We start from the raw sequence: 8,567 nt of genomic DNA on the forward strand, positions 1-8,567 counted from the left end.
GTCTAACAAAATGGAAGTTTTGCCAATTTTTTTAAGTTGCTATATATTGTTTGACAATGTCAGAACATATTATATCTGTTTAAGGGCTTTGGGAGAGTAGTTCTAACAACTCGTGTGAGGCCTTTCTAAAATCTGATCAAAATACAATAGACATCTTAAAAAATAAGAATGTTTGGACATGCAAAACTGATGCGGGCGTCGAAGGTTTTGCATTATGAGTTGTCTTGAATATATATATTGTAGTGCAACCAAATAGCAATCTTTTGTATGCATATTTTAGGACTGTTCAATTTATTTATTTTTAGCTATTAATGATGTTATTGTTGCTTCTATTAGGCAAGTTGTTTCATATTTGGAAAGCTAGATTTCCTGTTGTTTTCGAACAATTATTTTTGAAAAAGGGATATCTTAACGTTGTTTTTTCAGGCTTTTTTGATGTCTTAGATTTTGGATTTATCGAAGAGGAATCTTTCAGCTATGACACAATTTGAACAATTTAGAGACCAAATAAATCAGCTTCAAAGTAATTACCATATAGATTGTATTAGACTATGTATCTCTTCCAGCTAGCTGATGTAGTACAGTGATTCAATAAAAAGTAAATAAGAAAGAACAAAGAGCTAATGAATCCAAGGAGGGGGCATTCCTTAGCAGATACCACAGAGATTCTTTTTATAATTTGTTCAGATACATGGTCCCAACTCCCAATGTAGGAATTCGCAATATGAAGGTTTTTAAAAAAATTATGAAAAAAGATCTTATAGATATCCATTTGGAAAACGTTGTATCCACATCTCTCAGGGGTTTTGAACCTGCAGGCATAAATCTGGTTTCAAATATTGTTTGAAGTGCATGTCGTTCGCTGCTTTGAATCTCCGAGCTTGTGATTCCCTTAAGAGGATGATCCCGGCAAAGGTTGACATGTTTGGCATTATACCTGCTATTTTGCCTTTTTAAAATTTGCCAAGGATTTGTGAAGGTCATGTTGTGCAGTGCACGAGACCAATCTGTCTTTGAGGCGTCCTTTTCTGAAGGATCTGAGCCTCAACAAGAGTATCGTACTGTGGACATCTTATAACCATTGCATTCTTTCCTACCAGGTTTATGGTTTCTCTTTGTCAAACAATTCATTTTTCCCATGCTTCTATATGCAGACATGTTAATCTAGGGAACAACACAACCATCTACATTAAACACAGTATTCTTGCTTAATTATAATCTTTATAGCTATCCATATCCCGTTCCGATGTTCTGAAGTTCCCGTGGCACATGCGAGAATGATTGCAAGATTTGTTTAAATTCGCTTATCATCTGCAATTTAATTTGGTTAAAAGTTTCCATCCCCACAGTATGTTAGTGCCTACATTAATGTACCTCTAGTGATATTAATGACTTCAACTGAGTATTGTAATTGTTTAGAGAATCTCTCTTTGTATAGGCAAGGAAGGAAAGCACCTCTGCATGTGTCCAAATGGATAAAAAACATATTGTCCCTCTGAAACCACTCAAGATTAGTCTGCACAATCAAACCCAAACTCTTTTCTAAGAAGTAATTTTGCATTTTGTCCTTCAAAAGTGTCTAATAGTTACCGCTGAATTTGTGTGCCATAGACTTTTGCAGGTGTTTCTGACTATCCAAGAATTCATAAGAAAAGTTTCTCACCAAGAGATTGCAAGGGCAACGCAAAGAAGATTAAACTCAGTTTGTATATTCAACACCAAAACCTTCTAAAACCCTCTAGTTGTTCAATACTTCTACAATATGTCATTAAGTTGTCTCCTTTTTCTGCAAAGAGCCTCAACCATGCATTTACCTTTAAACCTTGAAAGAATACATAGTAAACTCTCCTATTTCTCCAGAAAGCTACAACCATGCTTTCACATCTGAACATTGGTGTATTGCTAACCCATCCCTTCACCTTTTTTTCGGTACTTAACCCCACTTTGTGTGCGTACGATTGTAGATAAGAAATCAACAGGCCACCTTTTCCCTTTTAACAGATTCCTTAGATCCATCTCCAGCCCATCAAAAACACAAACCGATTTCATTGACCCACTTTGTGTAAGATTCTCAACTACTGGATCCTTCAACTCGTGACACTAGAGCCTTGGTGTTTATCAATCCAAATGACAACAGGGGGTTCAGTTTCTTACTCAAAGTCAAACTTAAAAATTATATTTCGTTAATGATCTTGGTGAAATTGAAAGGTTCTTAAAGAGTCTACCAGAGATTAAGTCTTGTTAAGTTGTAAGATCAACATCGAAAAGAGATGAAGCTGAGATCCTATCAGAAACAAATTTAGCGGCTCCTTAGTCCTTAGATCTTAGCTGAAATTGCGGCTCGTGCTCGTGGAAACCTCCATAAAAATAACCACCCTTAGTTACAATTTTTTTTAACTCCATTATACCTTCAATATCCTCTTGATCAACAAAGATACTCATTTCCAATCGAAGAGCTAGTTTCATAAACGTATTTATCTATAGCAAGGGTGGTAGGGCTCTACAAGATAATCTGCATATTGGCAATGAGTAAAATAAGCTCGTCTAATAAGATAAATCCTTCGAACCAAACCTAATCCTTAGACCCAAGCGTGAATTAAAGGTGTCGTGTGTTAATATGTGAAGGTTAATGGTCATAATTTTTTTTCCCTCTAATTATGTGTCTCTTGGTTTTATGAGACTCTTCAATATGTAATGTAATTGGAGCCTTTATATATGTTCCTCTTACATCATTTGTAATCATCTTTTTATAATCAATCCAATACTCTGCTCAGTTTGGACGTAGCCACATTTGTGGTGAACCAAGATTATATATGTTGCTCTTACATCATTTGTAATCATCTTTTTATAATCAATCCAATACTCTGCTCAATTTGGATGTAGCCACATTTGTGGTGAACCAGGATAAATTTGGTGTTGTATTTTCTCTTGTTTAATTGTTTATTCATGTTCTGTTTTCATTTTCACAATCAATCCTTTCAATTGGTATCAAGCACAGGTTGTGCAAATTGGAATATGGTGTTGAATTTCCACAAAGATGGAGGATGTGAAAGTAGAGAAATTCGCAGACAAGAACTTCAGCCTATGGAAAGTGTAGATGTGTTCTTTGTTGGTTAAGCAAGACTTGTCAGTTGCAATTGAAGGAAAAGCTAAGAAACTAGTAGGAATGATGGATGAAGATTGGGAAAAGACTAATGAAAAGGCAAAGGCATCAATTTTTCTTTAGCTATCTCAAAATTTCTTGTTCAATGTATTGAATGAAAAGACAACAAAGGAAGTTTGGGATAAACTTAAAAGCATGTATCAAACGGTATCGGCTACAAATAAAATCTTTATAATGAAGAAGCTCTACAAGCTGAAAATGAAGGAAGGGACTGTGATGCCAAATCATATAAATGATTCAAACACCTTATTATGTCAAGCAATCTTGGTTGGTATGATTCAAGATGACAAATCTAAAGTTATCATCTTGTTGTGTTCTTTACCTAACAGTTGGGATGCCATAGTTACAACAGTTAGCTCTTCAAATTTCATAAAAAGCAAGTTGGTTTATGATGAAGTTGTGGCCACTTTACTTAGTGAAGATATGAGAAGAAGTAACAAACACTACTACATTTGGGCTTGAATAGTGACGGTAGGCCATGGCAATTGTGATGGCCACCTGTCGCCCGAGCGACAATAACAGAAATTGGCCCCTATTGAGCAAGGGCGTCTGTCATAATGGCGAAGGACAAAGTTGTCGTAATTTGGAAAAATACAAGTGAAGGCATCCTCTTCACATCGTTGTATGTTCGATGGTTTATCGTCACAACTACGACGACCTACATTTTCAAACAGTCATTGCAGTTCTAACTACATTGTTGCAGGCCCAACGGGCATCCATTGGAAGGTATGCCGCAACGGCGACGACATCCGATGGTAACACCATTGGAGTGACCACCATCTGTCGATAGTGTCCATTGCAATTGCAACAACATGCGACGACAATGTCATTCGAACGATGGCTGCCCATCAAACAAGCCGTCACAATTGCGATGGATTGTTGCATTATCAAAAAAAATTATGTCTAGGATAGTATTAGGCATTACATTCATGACGTTATTAGGGAACGAATCTAACAAGAATAAAGAGAACTTATGGGAGGCAAAGAATATTGGAAATCTAGCTCAATAAAGGGAAAAAAATCGTAATGAGATTGAATAAGAAATGCAGCTAATAACATACTTATGGAATATCATGGCTCTAAAATCAAGACTAAATTTGGATAATTTTTGAGTGGAAACATTACAATATATCAGATAAAACCTCAGATTATTGTGCCAAGATTATACATCCATATCTAAGATGACAACTATGATGAAACAAGACGCGAAGTAACATAATTAACAAAACAAGTGAATTGTATAAGGGAGTTTGCAAATTTGTATATCTACAATCAACAATTGCATCGTACAAATTACAAAGCACATGATACAAGGCAAAATATAAAGAGATCCCAAAGGGGGACATTAAAATCATATAAAAATAGGAAGAGATACTCCATTATATCCAATTGATGAAATTCATGCTTGCTGATTTGAATATAAATTATCAGTCTTACATAGGTAATATCATCAATATTAGCCATGCAAGCTCCAAATTTGTGATCTAAGTAAAGTATCAGTTAGCAAGAAGTCTCCTTCGATAGAATTTAAAGAAATTAGTCCAAAATCTTATAGAACAAGATAGGGGATATTACAAGCAAGCAACATGCATGGCTCCTCTTGGAAAAATATTTAAAGACCAATTTTACATTGATCACTGCTTATCAACAATACATCCAATTAGAGTTGCTTCCTTGCTTGACGGCACCAGACAGACCTTCATTCAACAATGGGAATTGTTGTTAGTGTTATAGTCCAATAAGGACAGGTATATGGTTGGCTGAAATTGTTGTAGGAATTGGTTCAATGCTTTGATAGAAATGATTTCAATTTGATGGAAGGTGCTCTTGATACATTATCAAAGATCAATGAAGATATACAAGAGGGGTTGGATGCTAGTGTACCAGTCTTTCAGGAGTGACATATCAATAGTTTTTTGCCTAGATTATTTTAGTTTTTCAGTCACCATATGTTTCTCTCAAGAAACTGGCACTTGGCTCCATCAACTAGTATCTTGAGCTTACGCCTAAAATATTGCTATTATCTATGGATAAGTATCTTCAAGGCTTGTTTACTCTTTCTCATGATCTAGCTATTGAAGTGAGGAAATTGGTATGTGTTGCATTGGTTCAGCTCCTTAAGGCTCGACCTAATCTCCTGCAGCCCTAGATGAGAAATTTAATTGTATATATGTTGCAAGCAAATTAGAATGTTGATGAAGAAATGGCTCTCAAGTCATGTGAATTCTGGTCTGCATTTTGTGAAGCTCATCTTCATCCACAAATATTGAGGGATTTTCTACCACACTTGATTGTGGTTCTATTGTCAAACATGGTATATGCATATAATGATGACACACTTGTTGATGCAGAGGCTAATGAAAATGTTTTTGATAGGGAACAAGACTTGAAACCTAGATTTTTTATTCACAAGCACAAGGGGCATATGGAACTTATGATGGAGAAGATGAAGAGGATATCATCAATTCATGGAATTTGAGAAAATGTAGTGTTGCAGAACTTGATGATTTCCTTTCTTGTGCCTCTTCTTGATGACAAGTATCCTTTGGAGTGAAGCATCACATGTTGTACTCTTTCTAAGTATAATAAATGGATTGTTCAGGTCGCAGGTCATCTAGAAGGACATGAATAGTTTGTTAAGGTACTTATTGATCTTCTTAGATGAATTTTAGACAACAACAAGAGAGCTTAGGAGGATTCTTTCTCTTCCTTTTCTACCCTTGAAGAGGAGGCAACAAGAGAGTTGGCACGACATCTGGAACTTATTTTACAACACCTTTTGTGTGCCTTTGCTGAATACCAAAGGCCAAATCTTTGTCTTGTATATGATGTGATTGGTACACTTGAAGATGTTGTGGGCGAGAGGGGCGAATCAACCAGGAAGAGTAGCTTGATATTTTGATACCTCCACTAATTGCCAAATGGCAACAACACTCAAATTCATATAGGGATCTCTTTCCTTTGCTTGAATGTTTCATAGCAATAGCATAGGCATTGGGTCTTGGGTTTACTCATTATGTTGAACCTGAATTTGTGAGATCTATCAACCTGATATGAATTAAAAAAATTGCAAAGGTTGATCCTATAAAGGCAGGTGATCCATATGATAAGGATTTTTTTTTTTCTCACTATACTTGCTCTCCAAGCTTGTTGAAGACCTTGGAAGTGGAATTGAAAGTCTAGTTAAAAGGAGTGATTTTAGAAATCTTCTTTTACAATGTTGTGGAGATGTGGATGTTGATGTTTGTCAAAGTGTCATTGCACTACTTGGTAACTTTGCAAAAGTTTGTGCAGTGCATTTGCAACCAAATTTGGCTGATTTCCTAAATGCTGCCACAAAACTGCAACTAGCAAAAGTGAAGAAAATTGTTTCTATTGCAAATAATGTTTGTTGGGCTATTAGGAAAATTGTTGTAAAGCTTCAACATGAGCTATCACCATTGCAAGGAGTTATATCATGTCTTATTCCAGTCCTCTCTAATCTTGAGGAGTTGAATAAATCACTTCTAGAAAATAGTATTATAACTCTAGAAAATTGCCCTTGGACTGTGGAACTCTTACCTTTACCTTATGTAGCTTGTTGAAAGTGAAGAGACTATTATTTATTTATCTGGTGCCTATCTTATATGTAGGTTTAATTATTATGCCCTATATTTCAATACCATATTAGAGCTATTGACTATGTCATGTTATATTTGCAATCATAGGATGTGGACTTCGTCTATGACTTTGTCTTAATATTTGTTTTTGTTGCATTTCTCATTAGATTAGGCCTCATGTTTGTTCATTTGTTATATTCTCTAGGGATTGCTCTTGAATCACATGACAAACCTTTACCATTTTTTGCTTAAACAATTTTTTGTTTGTTTGAAATTGCGTACATAACAATGACACAAGAATTGTTTGACACAAATAATATGCAATACATTTGCAACAATAAAAGCACTAAAGCAATTAAATCTTACTTGAATCTTACAATGTAAAATTTGTGTTGGTCGTCATTACAACAAAAGATCAACAATTCATTCGAATTTAACCAAATAATTGGTTGTGTATCCAATGCCAAAGTTGGGACCTTGCGAATACCAAACAAGTGACTAAATGAGTCACAATTTTTTATAAATCAATCAAAGGAAAACCATGACTAAATTGTTGTAAGCAGTAGGTAAATTGATGAGGTGAGAAAAATTAGTTCTAGCTACATGTAAACTCCATGGATCTTGAAGCAATTCAATCCATTCCATATATCCTAAACTAGAAGAGCCATATACAATGTAAACAAGAACATTTTATGTTACTAGAAAAATAAGACCATCTGTATATGTTCATGTTAACAGTTCATAATTTTTGTTTGAGCATTTTGAAATTTATTATGTGAGTTTTTCTTTTAGGAAGATTTGAATCAAATTCTATAATTCATTGTCATCATGAGTTATGGAATGAAATTCTGTGATTTGATGACATGATAAGCTATTCAATAAATAAATGAATTTAGGATCAAACACTATGATTCAATGCCATAATAAGCTATCCAATAGTCAATTATAGATAGTTAAAAATATGATACAAAATGTTGATAAAAAAAAAATCACATAACCTAATTTAAATATATTCAAACTTAAACATAAACTATAGGAACAAAAATTTATTGAACATCAAAGTTTAGACAACAAATAAAAAAACTAGTAGTTGTTTTTTCACGTTGATCACATTTCATTCTTATTGTTGTTTCATCTCATGGAGCATGTCATACAATGTTTTTCAAAGCTACTTCAAACAAGAACATGAACCTTCTCAAAACAAGCATATTGTGGATTACCTTGTAAGGGAAAGCAAATAAGCACTATAAGCATAAATTTGTTTTATCTTGAGGCATTGGGCCACTCCACCAACCTTAAGTGGGAGAGCTCTATACCATGAGAGCCCTCCACATAGCAATAACATCTGATTTGGCTCTTTTCTTTACTGTGATCCGTGCCCCCACATATTCATCTGAAAATATACATTTATAATCTCCACAAATCACATTCAAAAGATTCGAAATCAGACATTCACTCATCAATCATAATTTCCTCACAATATATGATCAACACAAATCGGATTCAAAATCAAGCCTTGCACTCATGATAAACCATATTTTCATTAGTAAGTATAATCTCAACAATAAAATACCTTAGAGAGGAATAATTTGAGGCAATCCCATAGAAAGCCATTGTTTTGAATACTTCATACACTACAACTAAATTTCATAAATTAATGAGTTTGACTGTGGCGTCCTTCTACATTGCCTAAATCCAAGAGATTCACACAATTAGTTGTTATGCAATCATAGGTTAATGTTGAGCTTCACTTGGTTTCGAGAATAGTTTAATATTCTCTACTAATCAAGGCCAATCACATGAAG

General features: G+C 34.6%; 1 pseudogene; it reads left to right on the forward strand.

Annotated features, from left to right (window-relative positions):
* The first annotated feature begins 3,720 nt into the window (after positions 1 to 3,720).
* LOC149576150 (transportin-1 pseudogene) lies at positions 3,721 to 6,747 on the forward strand (annotated as a pseudogene).
* The last annotated feature ends 1,820 nt before the right edge of the window (positions 6,748 to 8,567 follow it).

The sequence above is a fragment of the Cupressus sempervirens genome, chromosome 1, assembly GCF_028749045.1.
Source record: "Cupressus sempervirens isolate cs-2001-9-10 chromosome 1, ASM2874904v1, whole genome shotgun sequence".
Classification (NCBI taxonomy): domain Eukaryota; kingdom Viridiplantae; phylum Streptophyta; class Pinopsida; order Cupressales; family Cupressaceae; genus Cupressus; species Cupressus sempervirens.